Source organism: Archocentrus centrarchus, chromosome 20 (assembly GCF_007364275.1).
Source record: "Archocentrus centrarchus isolate MPI-CPG fArcCen1 chromosome 20, fArcCen1, whole genome shotgun sequence".
NCBI classification, from domain to species: domain Eukaryota; kingdom Metazoa; phylum Chordata; class Actinopteri; order Cichliformes; family Cichlidae; genus Archocentrus; species Archocentrus centrarchus.
In genome coordinates this window covers 12,309,691-12,334,402 of record NC_044365.1, presented here as the reverse complement: position 1 = coordinate 12,334,402, position 24,712 = coordinate 12,309,691, and the positions used below count along the sequence as shown (strand labels likewise).

Genomic DNA, 24,712 nt, shown 5'->3' with positions numbered 1-24,712 from the left:
CTCGTCATCCCTCGAAGAGCATGAGCAGCGCCTGAAAAGAGTCTTGTTGAGGTTAAAAGAGTTTGGGTTGAAATTGGCACCTGAGAAATGTAAATTTTTCCAGAACTCTGTTAAGTATCTCGGCCATATAGTATCAGAGCGTGGTGTTGAAACAGATACAGAGAAAATCAAAGCCCTAACAACCTGGCCCATTCCTACCACCCTTAAGGAGCTAAGGTCGTTTTTGGGTTTTGCTGGGTATTATCGGCGATTTATCCAGGGCTACTCCAACATTGTAAGGCCGTTGAATGAACTAACCGCTGGTTATCCACCATTAAAAAAGGGGAAGGCAAAGTCCCCCAAGCAACAAAGCTCTGTATACCACAACCCGAAAGAACCGTTTGGCCAGAGATGGACTCCAAAGTGCCAAGAAGCATTTGAACAGATCATTTGCAAACTTACCTCAGCCCCAGTGTTGGGCTTTGCAGACCCCAAACTCCCGTATATCCTCCATACCGATGCTAGTACCATTGGCCTTGGTGCAGCTTTGTACCAGCTTCAGGATGGACAGTTGAGGGCCATAGCATTCGCTAGCAGAGGACTTTCAAAAAGCGAAATGAAATATCCAGCCCACAAGTTGGAATTCTTGGCCCTTAAGTGGGCCGTTACTGAAAAGTTCTCAGACTACCTGTACGGTACAACTTTTACGGTAGTGACTGACAGTAATCCGCTGACGTACATCTTAACATCTGCAAAGCTAGACGCGACGAGTTACCGTTGGCTGTCAGCTCTGTCCACTTTTTCATTCCAACTCCAATACAGGGCTGGTAAGCAAAACGTAGATGCGGATGCATTATCTCGTCGGTCTCATGGCAGTCCAGGTGATGACCCCATTTCACAGAAAGAAACTGAAAGAATCCGACAATTTGCTCTTACTCACCTTAGTAGTGATGAGACTGAAACAGTCCCTAGAGAAATCATACAGGCTATCTGTGACAGGCACACCGTTACAACTGTAAGCCATGGTTCAGAGTCACACACCTGTCCAAGTTTCGCTCTAGTTGAGTCTTTAGCGCTACATGCTACAGCTGTCCCTGACACTTTTGAGGAGGAATACTCAGGTGGTCTTCCTCTTGTCCCACCTATTACAGAGGAGGAACTCAGATGGAAGCAGAGGTTAGACCCTGCTCTTGATGCTGTAATCACTCAGTTAGAAACTGGTCAGACTCCACCTTCCAGTCTTAGAACAGAACTACCCGAGCTACCTCTGCTACTGCGTGAACTCAATCGTTTTGAACTTCAAAACGGAGTTCTCTATCGCAGACGACAAAATGGTCCAGATATCTCCTTTCAACTTGTGTTACCTGAGGAGCTGAGACCCATGGTTTTCCAACACCTCCATAACAACATGGGTCACCTGGGAGTTGACCGTACTATCGATTTAGTCCGGACCAGGTTCTATTGGCCAAAGATGCAGGTATCAGTTGAGAAAATGATCAGTACATGTGAGCGTTGTGTCCGCCGGAAGTGTAGACCTGAAAGGGCAGCCCCTCTTGTGAACATTCAGGCAAGTAGGCCCCTTGAGTTAGTCTGTATGGATTATCTATCTATTGAACCAGACCAGTCTAACACAAAAGATGTACTAGTTATTACTGATCACTTCACTAAGTTTGCAGTGGCTGTCCCTACACCAAACCAGCGCGCCCGTACTGTTGCAAAAGCTCTCTGGGAGAACTTTATTGTTCATTATGGTGTCCCAGACAAACTCTTAAGTGATCAAGGCCCAGATTTTGAATCAAAGACAATAAGTGAACTATGCGGGATCACTGGCATGAAAAGATACGCACAACACCGTATCACCCCAGAGCCAATCCTGTTGAAAGGTTCAATAGGACACTTCTCCAAATGCTTGGTACTCTAAGTGACAATGAAAAGTTGCATTGGAAAGAGTATGTAAAACCTCTAGTACATGCATATAACTGTACCAAGAATGACGTGACAGGCTATTCACCGTATGAACTCATGTTTGGAAGGCAGCCAAGGCTCCCCATTGACCTAGTATTTGGCTTGCCTGTTAATGCTCAGAAGAAGTCACACTCACAGTATGTCAGTGATCTGAAGCATAGATTGGAGGAAAGTTTTAAGATTGCAACCTCAAACGCACAAAAGAACGCTGAGCATAATAAAACACGCTTCGACAAACAAGTGGTTGACTCAACTCTCGAAGTGGGTGACAGAGTCCTCGTTCGTAATGTCAGACTGAGAGGAAAGCATAAGCTGGCAAACAGATGGGAGAATGATGTTCATGTGGTCCTGAAGAAAGCAGGTGAACTACCGGTCTATGCAGTTAAACCGGAAGGGAAAGAGAGACCAGTCCGAACACTACACCGAGACTTGCTTCTCCCTTGCAATTTTGTACCCACCGCAGATCTAACAGAAAGGAGTTCCCAGAAGCCGCAGACTAAGCGCAAGACAAGGCAAACTGTTGTCGAGGAGGGTGAGAGTGACTATGAATCAGAGTCAGAGTACTCACCGATACCTACCTGGATACCCGTGTCCTCTTTTCCTTCTGCCAAACCACCTGAAATGTCGCCAACTCTTGTTGTACCCACCGAACATGTCAACTTAACTGAACGATTCCCTAACACCGAATGTGACAATCCTACCGAATGTGACAGTCCAACAGACAGAGACAAACAAACGGAGAAGATCAAGGAATGTGAAAACTCACCTAATGGTGTAAGCTTACCTGAACCTGGATCTGTGGAAAATGATATTCAAGTTGAGGATCCTATGGAGGAAAACCAGCAGACTAGTGAACAAGTTCTGCCAAATGGAAATGTGACACTGTCAGAGTGTCTCAGTGAACAGGAAACAGTTATTGTTGAGCAACCTAGTTCATCTGGTTCATCACTTAGCTCTCAAGAAACTCAAGACGTCCCTCGTCGATCTCAAAGGTCACATCAGAGACCAGAAAGGTTGCAGTATTCAACATTAGGTAACCCCTTACTGCATGTTGTTAATGCAGTGTTTAATAGCCTAAATGAAGCTATTGCAAACTCTATGCAACAGCTTAACCATTCGAATGCACAGGGACGTGCATACCATCAAAGTGGGGAGGGTGTAACCCACATTTAAATAGGGCTTTAATAAAAAATGCCCTTGACCCTCATAAACACTAAAAATGCTTTTGGTTTAACAGTTATGTTTTATTTATGGTCGATTTTTGTTATAATCAGTAGCTGAAAGGAAAAAAACACATGCATCGCTTTAGCCAATGGGCTGCTGCCTAGTGGCGCATTGCCCCGCCCACCACTTCCTTCGCGGGGGGCGGGCTTTCCTCTGTCTTTCCGGCTGCGACTCCGATGCTGAGCGAGCTGTTAAGGAAAGGGAGACGGAGATTCATTGAAAAAAGAGCACAAAAAGCGATATATAGTAAGTAGTTAGCAACGTTACCAATGCTAAGCATGATTTTGTGCATATAAACTGCTGGAGTGATGCATTGAGCTCACGAATGTTAACTCGATCGGTTCCCTCTGTATTTCTGGTTGTAGAGAGTCAGAGGTCGGAGGCGGCGCCATTTTGTGTTGCGCTGTCCTCTCGTGAGATCGGTGAGCAAATTATTTTACTTGTTCCTGGCTTATTTGCAATTTTTGAGTTCAGTGTGAGTAAAGTATTTTAACATTTATCAAAGAAAAAGGTTTACAATAGTAAGTTCTGTTTTTTTATTAAGAATGTGATTGAGATTGTAAATATTTAATCTTTTGAGCCTGAGGAAACAGTTAAAACCCATGCTACGGTTATTGCATTTTGCACTAATTCATTTTAAATTGTATACATGGTTAATGTTACTTTTGCTAACAAATTGTGAATTGTGGTTAATGAAAACTCATTGTACTTCATGACGCTGTCGTTGACAGGTCAGGTTTTTTTTTCTTTTCCTTGATTTGTTTTATTTGTGATGTGATGGCGAGCCAATCCCACAGACGAACCAGACAACTTCTTCCCGTGCTGCCCTGCACAGTGCGGTAGGCCAGCTGCGACAAGGATCTCTGCCACACCATTCTGCACCTGCTGTCCTCTTTCACACACACACACATACACTGACGTTCCCCTGGACTTTTAGACGCTTTAAGGACTTCTACGGACTCAGCACACTCCCACAGGCAGGAGGCGGACCTGGTATGGACAGATTGGAAACACCCCTCCAAAATAAGGTTCTGTTGCATACAGCTGGTGAGATCGAAGCAGTGTGATATTTGTTATTGGAATGGTTTTGTTTTGAACTAAAGCCTAAGTTGTGAATTTAGAAGGGTGCACCCGGGAAAATTTTGAAAGTGACTGTGATTGTAAAATAAGATTACTGGTACCGAAGAGAAACTTTTATTTAAAATTTATTTTATTTGTTACAATATATTTTCTTTAAAATACACAAGCCGGCAACTTTTCAAAACCATAACCTGCGTTCGAGTCTCATTCTTTTCACACCTCCTTCCTGTGGCCGAACCTTCTGGCCCAAATCAATTAAGCTTCCTTACCTTAAGTCTTGGAAGGAAAATCCTGAGGTGAGATTTCTCTATAAGTAACTTAGGTGGTTACACAAGGCATGTACTGTAGACACTTATTGGAAAGACAAAGCTTCGAAGGCCAAGGGTCTTTGTGACTAGACCTGTCAATCTTTATGAGACTAAAAGAACACAGTATAAAGATGAAACAATTGTCTAAAACAGCTTGAAAATAAAAAAAAATGGCATAGGGAATATGAGAAGTTACAGTTAAGGCTTTGGTTTGTGAACAGGCCAAGTAACGGCCTGCATAAATGCAATTCTTTACTGATCCCATGCAGTTAATTGACAGATCAAACCTGGCAGTTGTATTACCTCACCTCTCTGCCACACTCTGTTTATTCACTGAACTAAAGTAGTCATTGGGGCTTTGATGTGGCCCTGACTTTGCAATATCAGCTGAAGAATGAATGCCAACAAGAATGTAGTATCAGTCTTTGCTGGTTAGTGGTTAGCACTGAGTGATGCATATTAAGTAATGAGCTGCCCAAATTGATCAGTAGACAGTCAGTTAGGCCATGCATAAAACAATCAATTATTTGATCAATAGCCCTCATTAGGCTATCATATAGTTAAGCTGTATATTTGGGCTTCTGGTTGGAATGAATAATTTAAAGCCCACTGAGGAAAGTGGGAAGACTGGCCCAGTTCAGTGTTGTCACGTGCCTGATTGTCAGCTCTTAACATTTTGCATTTCAACCAACATACTAGCATAGTTCTAAGTATATTGGTGTGTTCTGCAGCCTTCAAAAAGGAGAGGTAGATTGTACAAGCTACTGATGTGACTTACAGTTAGATTTTAATATTTTTTGCAATTTCTAGGTCCTGTTTGGGTAAGTGCATGTAAATGTATGCAGATGTTGCCACTTTTTCATGGTGCTTAGCTGTGCATGCTTGTAACCTAGAAAATGGTGCTTTCTAGCATGTTTAATGTCAAAAGTGGAGGTTTTATTTAACCCAAAGAATGGTCCTTAACCAAGTAGTTTTCTTTCCCTGAAACTCACCAAACAATAAGTAAAAGCAAAATATCATAAATGGCCTAAGATGAGAATCAACCTTTAGTCTTCTTGTTGAAAGTCGGTTGTGTTTACCTTCTGTCGTGGACTTCTTCACTCTTTGATAAGGAACCACTCCTGTATTTTGTATTAGGAGCAATTAACTGGGTTGTTTCAGACAGGAAAAACAAACAACCCAAATAATTGTTAAGTTGGAGGGAACAAGGAGATGGTACAGATTGTAAATCCCTCTATTTGGTGCTTGATGTAATTAAAACATCTTTGATGGATAACAACCTGTAGTTAGGGGAGCTGCACCAAATTGCACTCATGTGCATCTTTTGTGTGACCACTCTCACCAAACTCTTTTTATGTGTGGAAAACCGTACCCAGTAAGGCAATGTTACCTTACGGATTGGAATATATTTGAGGAAAAAGAAAAACCTCCAAGACACATGGAATTTCACTTCAACTTCAAAGTCTTCCAGGTGGAGTCGTGCTGCGTTGACTACTATACTCTTTCCGAGACCGATTTTCAGATCTTGGTCGGCGGTCGTGTTACAGACCAGCAGTGGTTGGTGTTTGTTTTTGTGCTAATGAGTACTGTGACATGCGCCTAACAAAACCTCGCTGAAGGGGGCATTGCTGGGAATCCAAGCCAAGTCGAAACCACTGGCGTCAGTCGCACATAGCGATAATCTGGATGGGGCGGAGCTTTTAGAGATCACAGTGCAGTGCCGCTATTGCCATCTTTTCCCATGGGAGTCTTAAACTTCAAAACAGCATGGATGACTATTATGCCTCTTTTTTTTTTTTTTTGCTATGTCAGTGTTAATTTCTACATTTGAAGGTTTAGGATGAAGACTTTCCAGGGCTTGAATATGGAGGAGGAATTATCCTTCGCCTTACCCTTGATTTTCACTTGCAATTACCAACAATGACTTTCTACTTCCCAATTATTGGGGCAACCAACAGTAGTCTCAATTCCCTCCTCAGTGTCTTAAATCCCCTTCCTGCTTTAAGTGTCCATGTTTCCTTCTTCTAATTGCATCCAGACATTTAGAATCAGACCTGAATGGTTGTCTAGGTGTTAATTGGTTTGAAGGACTGCTAACAGGAGACAGACACGAGAGAGGTGAATTAGGACGGTGCATGTGGCGCATAAATAACGAGGTGTGGCCTGGGTGTTGTCATGGCTTGTTTAGAGGTGTTCTGGTTTATGTTGCCGCTGAGGTGGCCCTAGAGAAAAATGTAACATGCAAACGTACATGTTCTTGTGTTTTGTCCTTTTTCTAAATCATTCACTTGGTTTGTCAAAGGTGAATTTTAACTGCTACCTGAACTATGTTAAAGGCTAGTGGAGATAAAACTAGCTGCTTGTCAGGACAGTTCTCCCCCAAATTTTCACTAGCACAAAGAGCTCATTCTTAGTGAAAGAAACTTCTTCCTTCTTCCATGGGGTCTTCACTCATTTAGGGGTAACAGTAACCCTAATCCATGGGTGCAGAATCTTTTTCCCCCTAAGTCTTTTATAAAACATGACCTATTGTGGAAACCTGATCGCACATTTTGAATGTCCTGCTCTACATAAATGTATGATGGCTGTGACATTATGGAGATGTTTTAGAAAGGCACTGTTTTAGCTGTTGGATCTTCCAAACAGCACCTCTTGGAGTATTGACTCCACAACTGAAGTCAAATATTGTAGTGTCAAAACAGACAGGAAGCATAGTAGTAGATCAGCCCAATTAAATTTTTCCTCAATGACTCCTCAAGCAAACCTTCATTTAAAGAAATTGTATTTGGAGTGCTTCTGTCAAGGAATTAAGAGCTTGAAGTACCTGCACAGGGAAAAAAAAAGAAAAAAGAAGCAAACCTCCCTCTTTTCAGAGGCTGGTTAACAGCTTACTTTTAATTTCTTTCCCAGAAGCCTTTTTCTTTGTGGCTTTAACAAAGTATGGAGAGGTTTACATGCACTTCTTGTAGCGGGTGTCACAGGCTGCTGTTCCCCTGCTGACAAACGTGCTGATACTCTGACTTCAAATCTGCAGCTTACACATCCTCTGAAGGAGCAGCTTATGCTGTGGAGAGACTTTTTGTTGCATCTCCACACACTGCTACTTTACCCGCCTGCCAAGGCCTATTTTCTATGCAGATCAGCTGTCCACCTGCTAGAAGAACTTACATTTTAGCTCCTGCTGCGTGCTTCACTTTACTAAGGGGCCTTTGAGCAAGGCTGAGGGGATTTGCAGCTGTGGACAGCAGAGGGGAAGATGGATCTCCAGCTGGTGTTGGCATGGTGGTGGTGGCACTGAGCAGGCCAGGAACATTCGCCTTAGTGTGGTGTAGGGAGGGAGTATGAATCTCACTTTTCTTTCTGTGTGAAGCTTTTTCTGTGTTTTTATTTTTTTTTTCCTTGAGCTACTTTTACACTGAATTTATTGGAAATTATTTGTATAAAGTTAGAATTTGCTACAGGAGGAGAAACCAAGAGCTGGAGGAAGGTCCCTCACCAGACCTAGACTGGAGAGGTTACGGTTCATGGATGGCATCATATGAAATAACTACTATTGCAATAGAGACAGTGGAGAGGTGCTATTTCTGGCCTTCCACTGGTTACTGATCTGGCTTTATAATGCATTGTAATGCAATGGAGTCCATAATGGCAGTTAACCCTAAACAAAAGTTATTTCACAAACAATTCTTAGCCTGAACCTGCACCCTAACATCTTAATAATTTAATTTAATTAATTTCCCAAATTCACTTCCTATGCATTAACAGGAGAATCACAAAACTCTCTTTCTCAAAGTATAAAGAACAAAATAACACACACACAAGCCCAGACTCTCACATGGCTATAATCACTTTCTCACACCTCTACCTGTGGTCCTTTACACCGTGTCAGGCACTGGCTGCCTGGTAATGCCAGTCTAATAGTATTTCAAATGAACTGTAAGGCTTCAGTGGAGAAGCTCATTTATCACTCCGTATTCAGACTATCAACCTTGCAAAGACTTGCAGGTAAAAAAGAGATTGGCCAACTGATTTACATGATTTGTGAAAAGAGATATATCAAGATGATGAAGTCAGTGGAGAGGAAGTGGTTAGGAACAGCTTTACTTAACAGGAAAAAGAGAATAAACAGAAAAAACCACAGTGATAAAGATGGTCATAAGCAGAAAAAACAAAAACAAAACAGAGTGAAAGTGAGCAAGAGGCAGTACTTAATAAAGCAATTGGGCAAAACAAAAACAAAACTGCCTTGTCTTGTCTTGTTTTTTTATGTCCTGTGATTAGTGTTACATTTCCTGTTTGGGTGCAACGGCTGAATTATTAGTACCAACTGCTTCTTCGAGGGGGGTGTTTACTCACCGTCAGAGGCCACGAGAAGATCATTTGTAACCTTCACTAATGCTGTTTCTGAATTCTAAAACCTGACTGATCAGTTTCAGGGATTTGTGAGAGAAAAGCAAGGTTGAAGATTGGCCTGTAATTAGCTAAGACAGCTGGGTCAAGTGATGACTTTTGAAGTAATGGTTTAATCACTGCCACCTTAAAAGCCTGTGGTACATAGCCAATAGACATGTTGATGGTTTGGAGAAAGTAACTCACTACTAAATATTCCACAGCAATTGGGAACGTCCGTGTCTCAGCCATGAAGCAGTTGGCCACATGAAATGACAGAGTGAGGTCAGTGGATGCTGAGGCGCATAGTATGCAGAGGTCACCAAATTTTTGCAGTCAATCACAACAGACCTTCAAACTTCCTGTGGGCTTTAGATTATATATATATATATATGTATATATATATATATATATATATATATATATATATACATATATATATATATATATATATATATATATATATATATATATATATATATATATATATACACACAAGTGCTGGTCATGAAATTAGAATAGCATGAAAAAGTTGATATATTGCAGTAATTCCATTCAAAAACTGAAACTTGTATTTTATTAATCCATTACACACAGACTGATATATTTCTTTTAATGTTGATCATTATAACTGACAACTAATGAAAACCCCAAATTCAGTATCTCAGAAAATGAGAATATAGTGAAAAGGTTCAATATTGAAGACACCTGGTGATTGTAGTGCTAATGGCGGCGACCGCTAGCGAGCTGTGGTGATGGCGATTTTTAGGGATATTTAGAATTTATTGACCTAATTCTAATCAATAGACTTAGTAATGCAGAACATACTCAAATATATATCATTGATATAAAGAATGAAATGTTTTCTATAAGTACTATATACAAATTTATAGTTTCTATTTTTCATGTTGTGTTTCTCTTTGGGGTTTAATTAATTCCTTTTTGTTTTCTGTTCGAATCTGTTACTTAATGTTTCTTGTATACAGTTGCCTTAGTTTCGTTGAGTAGATATGCTGCATCTGTGTTTCAGTTATATGGAAACCTGAAACGTGAAAGAGTGGACACAGATTAAGTCAGGATTCTGTGTTGATTGGGTTGATTTAAATGAACAAAGTATGAAGGAGATAGATGAAGTTTAAACAGACTGAGTGTTGATTCAAAAGTTATGGACAGGGAAGAGGAGCAGAGCCTCTCCTCTCTACCCCTGAGAGTGTCTGAGTGTCTGACAGCGTGATCCACCGCCTCATTTACATTCATGTGCGGCCCGGCAACGAGTTCTACCATCTTTTGAAGTGCAGATCTTTATTTTACCTCTCAATCTACCTCTCTTTATCTTGCTCTTCATCCCATGACTGAACATCTCTTTGGTATTTTGTAAAACCCTCTAAGTTCGAGGGGAGCCTGAACTCAGATGCTCCGCTGCTGCGCAGTTCTGCCAAAGTAATGTGTTGTGTACTTGTATGAATTCTGCCTCTGGGCTGCAGCTTTCACAACTGTCTCAAACTCAGGGCCAAATCTTGACAGGTAGCATCTACAATAACCTTTGGATGATTTATTTAATTTCTTGTTATTTTTTGGGCTTTTTAAGCTATACTGTTGACTGAAAAGTAAAGCAAAACAGCACAGTTTGACAAATTTTGTATTGCCAAAAAAAATACAACAGTTACTACAACAGGTATGAGCCCAGCTCAAAACAGGGCTGTAACTGACACATACAAATACAGAAACATCAATACAACATTCTAAGTCTCATAATGTAGACACGAACCTCAGGTAGACACTCAGACATCTGTGTGTCGAGAGCTCGCTGCTTTAAATTTGCAGTAAAAAGAGGAGACGGCAGTAAACAGGCACTGTGGCCGGCCCCACGGCTTGAACTTGTCAACAACACTGCCAATTAAGGGTTGATTAGGAGGTGGAGCTGAATTGCCGACAGCTAAATACGCACTGCCAAGACCCCAATCTCACCCTGTGCGCCCTTTACCCGCCCTCAACACACCCACAGATTGCTGTGGAGCTTGTGTCAATTGCCGAAACATTCCAGTGCAGCGAGATCACTTTTTTTTTTTTTTTTTTCCTTCTCAATGCACATCCAAACAGTTTTGATTAATTTTATTTAACGTTAAAAGCTACATTATAATCATCAAGTAAAAGGCCATGGAGCCTTGTGGATTGTTCCTACTTTGTAAAAATAGCTCACTAATGCATTTTAAAAACACTTTGAAGTAGATCTAAATTTGCGATCAACCATTTCATTGACCTGGCAGAATAAAACACTTCAGTCTTTGTGTAGAATACTTCTGTGTTTAAGTGGAAAGAGGATGTTTTTTTACACAGGTACGGCCTTTTAAACAATTTCGTGTTCAAGTAAACCCTCGAGTCAGGTTCAACATTTGTACATTGGTGTCAATTTACAATTAATTGGAACTAGAGATCGTTTCTGCAAATGAGATTATATTATATTATGATAGCACCGAGGTTTTCTCTTCCCGAGTTATTACAAATTGTCAAATTTATTTATTTAGTCTCAGGACCAGAAGGTCTAAGAGAAGGAGTACATTTTTAAATTGAACACCACATTAAGTCTGAAGAGATCACTGCAACGCTCTCTCGCCTCCCCTCAAACCTCTAAACCCATCATCCACCTCAGCCTCCTTGAATTAGCGTATGCTCTGTCAGGCTCCGGGCCTCAGATTTGCCCCCTCCAGTTTTCAACCTTCCAAACCCGCTCAGCCCAGATCAGTGCTGTGCTTAGCCCAGCACAGCTTCTCAAGGTTAGGGCAAGGAGAGACTGCAGAAAGGAACTCTTGCCATCTGTTTTATTTGGAACCTGATCCATGCCTGACCATGCAACCAGGTACAGAGGAAGACAGACCTACATTTGACCAGGTTTACAGTGACTTTAAAAAGATGACACCGTGGCATTCCTGCGTTGTCGGCACATGACTGGTTTTCTCAACGGATTGTTCTGGTGAGTGTGAGGAAAAACTTGGGTACTGTTGACAGCTTGAGAAAATAGCCCCTCAACACCAACATTAATACCGCAACCTCAAATGATTTCTTATCCCTTAAATATCTGACAGCCACATATGTAAATATAGCCAACATAAATATTGTTCCTTCTTCAGTAAGAGCCCCCGGTCATGGGAACCGTCTGACCTCTATGCAGCTTCACCGTCTCCCCAAGGTCATCAAGCTGAACTAATCACTCCCCTCACCTCTCACAAACTAACTAGTCCATGAGCTGTGGCATCTTCATTTATCACATCCTTGATTAAGGGAATCTTTAATTACACCCTCCCCTCCTCCTGTGGATCTGTATCTCTTTTCCCTCTTCCCCCTAACAGACTCCCGTCCATCCATCCATTCTTAAAAATCCCTCCCAGGGAAGGGGCTATAGCATGTCACTGTCCCAACGCTCGGGGACTCAGTAAGTCGATCCAACAGGAAATCAATATCAGGGCCTAATGCTGAATAATTGAGGTTACGGGAGTTCGGCAGCACTCCCCAGACGTGCACCCCCACCCCGTCGTGTAACCTCCCATTATGCACAGGGAGGGGCACGCTGTGCCCTCATGTCCCTTCTGTTACACAGAGGGTTCATTTGTTTGACTTACTGACCGTTTTAACACTAAAGTGCTCTTAGAGATCACTAGCAGCTCTCCAGTTATGGGCTGATTGTTCCTTAGCAAGAAGGTTCATTTAGTGATGCTTAAAACACTAGACCAATGTCACATCGTATCCATGAGGGAAAAAGTGATGTGTGTAATGTAACTGATTTTTTTCCCTAATTTTGTTATCAACTTTCAAGTCAGTTTCATAGCAACATTTCTCCTCCATATCCCGTGCATGTTGAAATAGTGAGCAGGGAAAAGAGTGTATAATTACTTGTAAGGTTTGGAGTGTGACATTCACTAGAGGGCACAAGCTGCCTTGAAAAGACTCTAACCTGCAGCTGGCAAGAACAGAGGGGATGAGCTGAGAACCGGAGCTCGCCTTAAAAGGTTATTAGGAGACAAAACAGTGCGGACTGAGGGACCTGCGGAAAAGTTTCACCTTTGTGATGACGGGCTAACAAAATGAAACGGTTTTACTCTTTCATAGGTTTGACTCAAGGGTTTGTCTTGAGCTTGAGTGAATAGATTTGGCATTTGTGAGACAGCTGGATTGTCAGTTTGGGTTGCACGGTGCATACATTTTTTTTTTTTTTTTTCTCAGCAAACACTGATACAGTGAGTTGATTTTATTCTTAGCTGTCAGTGTTTTATGTGGCAGTGTTTATGAAATAGCAAAAAGCTGTCAGTATTAGTTTGTTTTTGACAAATAGTGTGCTGACCTGCCGTATCTTTGAGGAGAAGCAGATCACACACACACACACACACACACACACACACACACACACACACACACACACACACACACACACACACACACACACTCTGCAGCTTTGACAGTGTATCTGATCCACTGTTTTTCTTTCTTTTCAAACATATAGTCCTCTCATCATTTCTGCCTTCAAGCTTTTTTATTTTTTCCCAGACTTGTGGATATAATTCAGCTTTTACATAAAGCTGACTGCAACACACAGTAACACACACACGCACACGCTTTTCCACAGCAACAACCTTCTGTAAAGGTGCAGAGCTCTGTAAGGCGATGCGCTTGGCCTGAGCCACGGAAACAGCAGGGAGAGGTAGAAGCAGCAGAAAAACAATCTCAGAATCTCAGCAGCCTGTGTCCTTGTTATTCAGTCCGAAGCTTCTGCACCGAGTTTTCTTGCTGGTGTTAAAATCCTCAGCTAACACCCTTTTACATTCGGCCTTTCCTGTGTATGGTTTCTGCACACTCAATCATTAATAGACAACTATTTATAGAAACAGCTGTAATATCAGTAAACATGCTTAAAAGGCTCAGAATTGTATTACATTAGGGCCACTTTTGGTGAACTCTACACACATCGGTCTGGGTGTTATACACTGTTAGAAGCATTCAAACAAAGTTCACACATACAAGCACACTCGTGATGGTGTTTTGTCTGTGGGATTGCTGAGCATACTCTTGTATTGCTCTCTTGTAGTCTAACATAGTGGTTGTACACAAAGCAAGATGTGTGTTCGCTTATGGGCACAAAGCCATTCCTTTGTTGTTTTCCTGTTCGTCGCGGTGTGTTATTGAGAGCGTGTCACTTCTCACATTGTGTATTTATCCCCACCACCACCACCACCACCACCAAACACACACACACACACACACACACACACACACACACACACACACACACACACACACACACACACACATAGACACACACAGAGACAAGCACATCCTCTCTCCCCGCTTCATATCCCTCCTCTTTGCTTCCTCTCCCCTCCAGGCTAAGGCCACTCAGGCCTGCAGATGGCAGATAATGACAGTGCTGTCCCCACTGGCTAGTTGTGTGTGTAAGTGTATGTGTGTTGTGGGTGTTGGCTCCATCTCTGTTCAGTTCATTGCCAATAGTGGGCTGTTAAGCTCCACTTGGATACCTCCTTGCTGGCTGCCTGAGCGATTGGGTCACTGGTTGGCTTACTGACTGACTGGCTCACAGTTCACTGGTATATTTGTTGCTGATGTACTAGATAACACACCAACTGTTTGGCTGACTGACTTAGTGAATGGTTGGATTTTGTTGGCTTAGTAAACTGCTGACTGGCTGATATATTTATGGGCTGATTAGCAGCTGAGCTGAGCACCTGACAAGCTGACTGACAAGCTGACTAGCATAGTGTCACGACACTGGCAGCTCCACAGCTAGGTAGGGATATGGTAACTATTCTAAGTGTGTGTGCGTGAGTGTGTGTGTGTGTGTGTGTGTGTGTGGTATAAGGTCCTACAGTGTCTGTTCCTGTCTGCCAGTCCTGGCTTGTATTTGTCTTTTTGGTAGAGACATAGATGTGAGTCTCCACTAGGGCACTGTCTAGATTCCTTTGCTGTACTCTATAAAATGTGCATGTGCTTGGCTTCATATGTGGAGAGCTAGAACACCACCTATTATATTTTGAGGGTTTTGCTGTTGGTTAGAAGGTGATGGCAGAAGTTAAAACTTTCACCATATCCTAGAATTTAGTCTGGACTTTGGGCTTGAAAAACCCAAATCCTACATTTCCTTAATGAATAGCAATAACTTGTTAGACCTTCCTGGGCTCATGAACACACATGCCAAGTTAGGAATGTAGGCTGTCTATATTGGTATCCAGGGCAACTCAGTATAACCCTGATGGCATGATTAGGGTTATTTTCTCAGGCTTTAAAAGGCTCCATACAGAACAGATTGATTGATAGCCCTTGTGAGGAAACTTAAACTTGAGTAGTTCTCTCTTTTAACCTAGCAACCTGGAACTATCAGATTTAATTAGCAAGTTCTGATATTGTTTTTCTAAAAATAATGCCATATTTATGCCCATTTACACGACAACGTTTCCAGAGGAAACTGTCGTTTTGATTCGTCTCGGCCTCCCATTTACACGAGAATGGAGAGAAAACGATGCTTTTTGGAAACGGCCTCCATACTGGAGCGTTTCTGAAACGGTGTAAACGGATGAAAACGATGCTGTATGGAAACGGGGGCACTCACACATGCACTATGGTTGCGACCGCCACAGTTTTCCAAGCATGTGCTAATAAATGAACAATCGCGGTGGTGGATTCACGAGTGCTTCTTGTGCGCCGCTCAGTCTTTTGGACTTAAACTTGAACTTAAATATCTGTGTACTTCGAGTGGCACGATTCCCAGTCAATATTTTCCTGTGTTTTTGCAGTTTTATAACTTAATGTTGTGTGCAGCAGCAAAGGTTCTCACATTGGCCATTCTGTACATAATGAACAGATCTTTGCTGCACATCCCACTGAGTCCCTCTAGGCATGCGTGTGTTGCGTAAACAAGAAAAAAAAAAACACTGCCATCTTGTGGCCTGGAAATGGGAACTACATCGTTTTCACCATTTCTAGCATTTCTGTGTAAACGGAGATCGTTTCTGAAACGTCTCCGTGTAAATGGAAGGCCGAAACGCATCAAAACCACACGGTTTCCACTGGAAACTTACCATCTATCTTATCTTTTCTGTCTCCTATAGATTTCTGCCCCTCCCTGAGCCTGGTTCTGCCAGACATCTCTTCCTGTTGAAAGGGAGTTTTTCCTTCCCACTATTGCCAAGTGCTTCCACACAGAGCTTTATATGATTGTTGGGGTCTTCTCTCTGATATTGATGGGTCATTTCTTGCAGTATAAAGCGGCTTGAGGTGACTGCTGTGAATTGGTGCTTGGTAAATATTATAAATGTTATATTTTATATATTTTCTTACTAACAAGTGTCTTGCCTTTTTAACACTTTTTTAAACGAGAGTTGAATGAACAGCTCAGAGCAACAAAACAAATAAAATTACTTTTTTTTGTATATAATGTATTCCGAGTAAGGTTGTGCTCTCAGCAGTCAAGCACATTGAGGTTTGAAGTCTATTTTATATGGGTTCAGAGTGCTTATCTTTGCATGTAAAATAGCCTGTGCACACATACAGCCTCTGTTGTTGGTCCATGGCCTCAGGGTATTAGGCAGCTCACCTGAGGCCATCCCTGGGTAGAGGGTGAAGACCACCCGAGAGCGATGCAAAAATCCTAATTTGGCAACAGTGTAGAAATCTCAGTCCTTGTGTCACATTGAATGCTGGCCCACATATCCTGTGCACATGTATGTACGTATACTATACAACTCTTTGACCCAAATTCTAACTAGTTAATATGACACAAAATAATCACACTTATCGTGCTTTGGGTTGTGATGCACCCTGGATTTGACCATTTTAAAATATTTGTCTATTGTCAGACGCTCCCTGTCCATATGCAGCATCTCTGGCTGTCATGCCAGATTTTCGATGTTTTCATTAATTTGATGCGACATGTGATACTTAAGCACTTACGGCAAGTGTATATGATAAGACAAACCTAAATTGAAATCCGTCTGATTAATGATTGGTTTTGGCCTCGCTAAAAGTATGAATACCTGATTTCCATCCGCCTTGACTGCAGAGGATGTATGGCCTTGTCAAGGATAAGGCCCTCCCTCTCTGTCTGCTCCATTCCACTTTCTACTACTCATTCCTTCCATCTCTTTTCACCAGGGAGGCCTGAAATGTTTGAAGCTTTCCCTTTTTTCTTTTGGTCCTGTCTCTCTTTCTCTCTCTCTCTGTGCCAGGGTCCCTGGATGTAGAGTTTTTAATTACTCCCTCCTAGCTTTGTGCATAACCAATGGAAGATTGAAGGGCACTTCCCTCTGAAAGGCACTGTTAGAATATGGGTTTTTCTAATGCTTTGGGAGAGGAATACTAATACATAAACTGAGACTTTTGTGCTTTTGTGTATCTGCAGTTTATTTGTGCCTTGGCAGGTATGTGTGCTCTCATCACTCATATCTGCGCGCGCACATTTGGGCGTGCACCCCCCTAGACGGAGTGTCTGGCTGTTGTTTTGCATGAGAATCAGGGCTGGGGAGGAAAGGCATTATTAGAGTGGGTGTGTGGAGTGGTGGGGGTGGGCTGGATGAAGACTGTGAGAGCAGGTGGGTTCATTGCATTGATTTGATTTCTTTAAGACCAGTTCGAGGGCATAACACCTGAAGGTGCCCTCAAGAACTCTGTTTAGACAGCAAAATGAATATAGGAAGGCAAGAAAATCAATAGAGGATACGATAAACAAATGATTAGGCTACACAAACTATTTTGGATACAGCCTGTGCTCTCAGTGCAGTCTGCCTAAGTATCTCCTATAAAGGAACAAATAAAGCCCAATCAACAGAGCAAAATGAGCATATTTCTGTATACCTAGAATTGAATCGGATAATTAATATGGTAACATTTAAGAGTGCATCGGCCTGGTGGAACAAGATTAGTTCAGCAGTATTTCATGTGTCTGCACAGTGTTAATTAGTGTCAGGTGATTGATGGCAGTTCAACCCATAAGATGCTTATCATGTTTCTTGCTTTTTTATGGACACCCACCCTAACTGCTTTCATGAATATGTCATCACTTTTCCTTCCATTGCTCCCTGCTCGCTGCTTCTCTCTTTCGCTCCCGAGCTGCAAACAGCAAAGGCCTTTTGTGAGCTTTCAGAGGAGTGTTATTTATTTCCCAGACTTGAATGGCGCTGAATTGTACATGTGACCAGAGGTTATGAGGTATTAATATACATGGAAGAACGCATCGGGGGTGTCGTAGGAATTTTCCCTTCAGTCAGCACTGCGTAGGTAGTTCTCACACGCGGCGGGCTGATATGTGTGAATTCATTTCCCCTAACACGGAGGAAAACTTCAAAGGCGGGGACGGGAATTTAGCCTTGTGGATTTGAAAAGGATGAGTCTCTAATCTGGTTAAACTTTGCTTGCTCTGTATATTTTCTCTCTGCCTCTTCGTCCATTTTAACACCCCTCCCGCCTTGTGCGTTTTTTTATTTTATTTTATTTTTTATTTTCCTTCCAGTCATGAATACCTGTCGAGAGCTACTTTCCTTTAAAAAGTGAAAGAAATGATGACTTAATGTTTTTAGCCAGCACGGCAGCATAAACCAATCTCAGGAGTTGCGTCTGCTTGTTTGGGGATTATTTTTCTTTAAACCTGTCATCTTCCTGCACATTGGCATACAAACTCACCCTCCCCTTTTATTCCCACCACCCTCCTCCTCCTCCTCCTCTGCTCTCGCACACCAGCACTGCTGTAAGCAAGAGAGGATGTTTCCCTTGAGTTGTACAGGGCCTGGTTCTCGAGCAAAATGACTGTCATCTCACGAAAAATGATAATCTCGTGTCATAACACAAAACTTAATGCCCACTGTGGTAATTCTCGGTGAAGTTTTAATATTTAATGTAACTGAATAATCTGAGACTAACAGGTATTTGCAGTTCATATTTTTATTCCAATTTCAATTGAGGGTGCAAAACATTAAACTGCAGGCGCTGTGCGTGCTTTTGCACTTATGTAGACATTACATTCACTTTGAAGTATATGTCATCATTTCAGGTCTTGCCTTAGCCAGCCTTTGGGGAGCTCTTCCCTTGCATCAACCCCATATGACAGCACCTGAAATATGCATATGTTTCTAGAGCGCTGCAGGGTGCCATTTGAGGGTTATTTGGAGTGCAAGTGATGGCAGGCCAGAGTGCTGCAGACTTATTCCCTGAATGTTTGATGGTCTTAATAAGCAGGAAAACTACAGGACTAAGCACTTTGTTGGTTTGGTCGAAATAATGGACGGGAGAAAAAAGATAAAATATTGAAAAATGTGTGATAACGGCAGCGTAAGAGGATGAAGGTTTGTGCAAGTACAATGTTACCTTCTGTCATAAACAACAACAAAAAAAAGTTACAAGGAAAGGTCACATCGTTAAGAGGTTCAAATGTTAGAAGGAGAAACAGCAAACTTTTAATAACCAAATTGACCATCAAAAACGAGGGGGTTGTATGAGTTTTCTGTCAGTGTATAACCTACAGTAGATGGCAATATGCAGTCCCCCCCCTTTCTCTAAGCACAGAAGCAAAACTGTTATACTGCTGTGGGCACGGGCACCAGACGGTAAAACAGATTTAGCCACCAGAAATCAATAGCGGTTTAAGTGTCCGCTCTTTACAACAACAAAATGAAGCCATTACACTCCACCAGACTCCATTAATAATTTTGCTTAACAAAACACGGGGGGTCGCTCATCTAATGCTTCAGCTAATTTGTTTTATTGTGTGTCTGTGGAATCTGAGTGGCTTCGCTCTGATCCAAACCCAAAACCATGACGCACGTTTTCTCTTGGATGAGCGCATTAAGGCAAAGGAGAAAACGAGACACTGATTCAACAGCGGGGAATGTGTCATCAGGGCTGTGTTAAGATCTGTGCGCGTGCAAATGCCTGTTCAGAAATTGTACACCTTGATGGACACAAGGAGGATTCATGACTGAATGGGAGTGTCAGGTGAGGTGAATAGGAGATGGACAGGTGGATGGATGGATGGTTGGCGTGTGGATGAGGGATGGTGCTTCATAGCTATTACTCAACAAGTTTAGAGTCCTTGGAGTTTCTGGTGGAGTAAGTGGCTTTCACAGTTTCCACCACTACTGTACCCGTAATAACTTTGCGCCCCTGGTGCCCTTGCAATAAAATGATGATAAATGATAGGGAGGGGAGATGAAACCTGGTCTGTTTGTGTGAGTGTGAGGGTGTGCGGTTTTGTGTTATCAGAGACGGAATAAACGACTTACCGCAGAGATTGCATAACAAGGCAACATCTATTCATTTATCATTTTAAATGATGCGCCGAGTAAAGTGTTCATCTTCCCCTCGTTCATCTCATAACAAATATGAGGAATTTCCACAGAGCGACATCCACATGCTCTCATACGACTGCAGGACACCTGCAGACAAACAGGCCTGTGTGCCCGTTCTTTAACTTATAGTCAGTGTTTATTAGATACACAATGAATTTTACCTTTTTGGATGTGATGTGAATGGAACAAAAAAAGTGAGACCAATGAATAAATAATCTTGCCTCTAAGGGGAGACTTTCTGCTCAGCAATAAATATTCACAGCAGGTTGTAGCCCGGCACCACTCTGGATGTGCTCTTTAATTGAAGGTGCGGATTGAGCGGACGGTGTTCCCGCGGGTTGTCTCGTGTCAGCTGTCCCTTCCACTGGGCTGTGAAAAAGCCGTTGTGGCAGATGTGGATTAGCGTCAGAGCACTGCAGCGCAGGTATTACATGTTTTCCGGCACTACGACCGCTGCCCCGTGACTGCTAATAACTTCTGTTGTCTCGTGTCTTTGGAGCACCACTTTGTGAACACTTGGGACGGCTGTTTTGTACCAGTGCCACTCCTAATGCCTGGGCATCCTGACAGATCAGAGGTGCTGGGGGTAGAAGGATGTATCTGGGAGTTTGGGAGGGAGGGGGTGGTTGTCAAAACAGCTTCTCATTCCCTCCTCAGCTGCTTCCTTTCCATCTCTTCTTCTTCTCCACCTTGCTGCCAAAAAGCTGGATGGAGATCAAAGGAGGCCAACATGAAAGGGTTCCCTGAGATTCTGTTTTTCGGTGCCCTGTCTCCCTGCTCTCTGTGTTATAGATATGGAAATTCTCAATTCCAAATACAGCTTCTACCTAGGCTGCAGAAAATGCGTGGCCTCATCCGACTCTCTCTTTTCTTTCCCTTCTCCTATCCTCTGCCTCGTCTCACCTCTTCATCATCATCTCTCGCCATCCCCTGCTCTTGCCTCTCTCCAGCAGCCCTCAGGCATCCAGGTAGATAGCGGGTTGATTGGCAGCTGCTGTGACAGTCAGTGGAACCGGCTGAAAGTGGATGAGTGTCAGCCTTGCTCCGGGGGCTTAAGGCAGCAGCAGTGTTGTAGCTCCCTACTGGAGAGAGAGAGAGGCCCATGAAATAAGACTCAGTTCAGTTCTTTTCTTTCCCTCGCTTCTGTCAACTGAAGCAGGTAGGAGCTAAATAGGTTTTTCAAATCGCTCCAGAGTTTATCCTGAGACTGGAAACTGGAACATTTCTTCAGCTCATATCCTGTAATGTGCTTGCCTTCTCTCATTCCTCTTTTCCTACCTTTGCTTTTCAAATAAAAAAAAAAAAAAAAAAAGAGTTTTATGATATAGGTTATAGCATCTTGTTTTTCAGGGACTTTTTAAAATTCTACTCCACCTCCCCCTATCTGCTCTGAATCCTCAGCCTCGGCTGTCACGCCACTTGACAATTAGCCATGCTGTTCCCGTCTGTGCTTCATCGCTAAAAACTTTTTCCTCCTTTTTGAAAAACTTCTGAATGCGACTCAGCGTCTGCTGTACAGCAGCCACGGGGGGGGGGGTTGAGAATAAAAAAAAAAAAAAAACTGAAACGTGAAATCGTCTCAGTTCTAAAGTGGCTGTGACCAATTCCCAGATGGAGGGAAAGCGTTTTGTGTTGCCGTTTGAGCTCTGTCCCATCAACAGCGAGAATTGCGTCAGGTTTCCCTCTGGCCAAGTGTGCCCCATTCTCCACAGCACAGGCAGAGGACACGGTGGCACCGGAAAAAAGCTCACACAGAGGGAGGAAAGTGAGGACTCTTTACTGGGTACTCCAAAGGCACTTTGTACCGATGATAACCGTGTAAGTCAAACAAAGGCTTAGGTTAGGCTGTTTGCCAACTCCCTCTTCTACCTTTGTTTGTGTGTTTTTTTTTGTGTGTGTCACAGCTTAAACAGCTGACTACAAGCAGTTCTGGCCTTTCTGGAAATAATGATTCAGAACTGCAGCCTGATAGATAAACACACTTTGGAATCCAGAAACGAAAGATTTAAAAAATTATTTTCTAATGGTGTCAGTGTCAGCGCTAATGACTTAAGACCATAAAATGATGAAATTATGGCCATACTCATAGCTGTGCCAGCATCATCTAGCTGAGGTCAAATACTTTAAAAAGCCATTTTAAAATAAACTGTGCTATGCATTTTTTTTTATGAACAAATTTTATTGGAGATTAATGGAACATAACGCAGTGACTAGATCAGCTTGAGATTAGACACAGCAAAAAGGGGAAAAAATGTGTCTACTAGTTGGGAATCAGCCAATTACTGCATTTTCTTTTGGCTTTATAAGTTGGATGACTAACAGTAGTTTGATGCTTCTGCCCTCAACTGACATAAAAGGCTCTCAGATTTCTGAACAGAGAGAACTTTGCATGTCTTCTTGGGTAAAGGGGGAGGAACGAGCGCTTTCAAGAGCCCATAAATATTGAATGCGGGATAAATGCGGACCCGTTTGATTATGAAATGGAGGGTGTGTGAATGAGTTTAGTTGTACAAGTCAGATACCAACAGAGTGCTCTAGAGTGTCTGGTGAAAAAAGAATGTGCGTCACTGCAAAGTGGACCTAATTAGAGGGATTTGGGGTGTATTTAAAAATGAATCATACTTCTCCGCAACACCAACAACAGCATTCAGCACTCCTCTAAATGGGCAGCTGGCAGGGAGAAGGCTTGGTGGATTGCTAAATGCTCCCAGAAACATATGAATGGGAGGCCTGATTACTTTGTCGCTAATGATTCATGCACTCGCACGTACTGTACGCTGGGACAGTGTGTACAGCGCTGAAGACAGCCCTTCACTTTTGTTTGTGTCCACAGCTGCTTCTGGTTCTTCTCATAGCTGGCCTGCTCATCATTAGCACTACAAAAATGAGACACCGGAGAAGCATTTTAAACAATTTATTCAAAAAAAAGTCCAAAAAAATCTCAGATTCCGCAAATGGCAAAATGTACACAAACCACACAGATCAGTATTTATCCTCATTTTGCCTATTAACTGTGTTTGCAGGTAACACAAAGCAGAGCATCTTTTCCTGCCTTCTGAATAATCACACTTCCCAATAAGCAAACCTGCACAATATTACCTCCTCAAACTGCCTGATTTGTAATATTGAAGCATTTTTTTTTTTTTTTTTTTTTTTTGCAGTGGATCTCTTTCCTTTCTGATTGCCTCTCTTTTGCACTAAGTAAATTTGTGATAAACCCTTACAACCTGAGGAATGTAATTTCAACATCGGAATGGAACGTGATTAGAGTGAAATGGGCGAATCCTTCAGTGATGGAGTGCGTCTCAGAAATGGCATTGGGATGCAAGGAAACATTTGAGAGAGAGAGAGGGAGAAAACAGTTTGCCTTAATTGTGCTGTGAATTACGGCAACAGTAAACCACATGGGCATACTCACCGAGAGCCATAAATTCAGACACAAACACATACACACTTAAGCATCATCCTCTGCATATGAATGAATTAAATCAAAAAAGAAGAGCCGGGGCTTCTAAACTTGTTTATATGCAGATTTCCCCTGCACTGGGGTGATGAAAAACAGCAAATACATGGAAAAACGCTTGTGCTATTTTTACCTTCAGACAAATACGATATGGGATACACAATAGCTGTTTGCTCCCAACAGCAGCTAATGCTTTCTTTGTTGGTTGCTCGCTCCACATTCGTAGCTTTCCATTACATAGAACTGCAGGTAGCACAAGACATAAAAGGGAGTCATCTTATGTCTGTAATATACATGCTATTGTTCCTGTATAGCAGGGTTGGTATCATTCTGCTGCTGTCTGATTGCTCCGTCTCGATGGAATGGGAGGTTAATCTTCTTGAGAGAGGTTTAGTAACAGGTTGTGCTGGCAATGAAAGCAACTTGGCATTGCTACCTCCGCTCCACGACTACGGTTTGTGTGTCATTTCAGGGATCTTTCATCTCTTTTATCTCTCCCTCCATGTGTGTGCTTCTCAGTCCACGAGTATTAAGTAGAGCTTTGACACATGTGGTCAGTTGGCAATGGCCAGCCTGATTTTTAATTTTTTTTTTCTTCTTACTTTTCTTTTGTTTATTCTAGCCTAGTGTTTCTTTTACACTATAATCCAGACTGGGGTCTTTTTCTTGGTCTCTTGTTGGCTGTAGCAATGAGCAGTGTGTGTTAGACTCAGATAATTATGGGATGCTGTGGGGAGTTCTTCCTATCTGGCCTGGGAAATGTGGCAACATATCACCTTTGTTGGAATGGAACAGCTGCTTACTGTGGGAGCCAAACCTGGCAACCCTGAGCACCCCCCATGCTACATGACTGCAGATGTTGCAAGATTGAACCGTAGAGCGTCTGCGTGTATATCTGTGAATAGTAAAAAGTAGTACATTACCTGAATAAAAAGCATACACACATACACGTAGCAGGTAGATAA

At 42.3% G+C, this 24,712-nt stretch overlaps 1 protein-coding gene and 1 long non-coding RNA gene across 4 annotated transcripts in view; both read left to right on the top strand.

Moving 5' to 3' along the window:
* Positions 1-24,712, top strand: part of pard3aa (par-3 family cell polarity regulator alpha, a) — a 315,863-nt gene that overhangs the window by 84,603 nt on the left and 206,548 nt on the right. The gene's annotated exons all lie outside the window — the stretch shown is intronic.
* Positions 3,367-4,564, top strand: LOC115799174 (uncharacterized). The gene is made up of 3 exons (XR_004021542.1): positions 3,367-3,414; positions 3,534-3,590; positions 3,900-4,564. It is a non-coding gene; the product is annotated as an uncharacterized LOC115799174 (long non-coding RNA).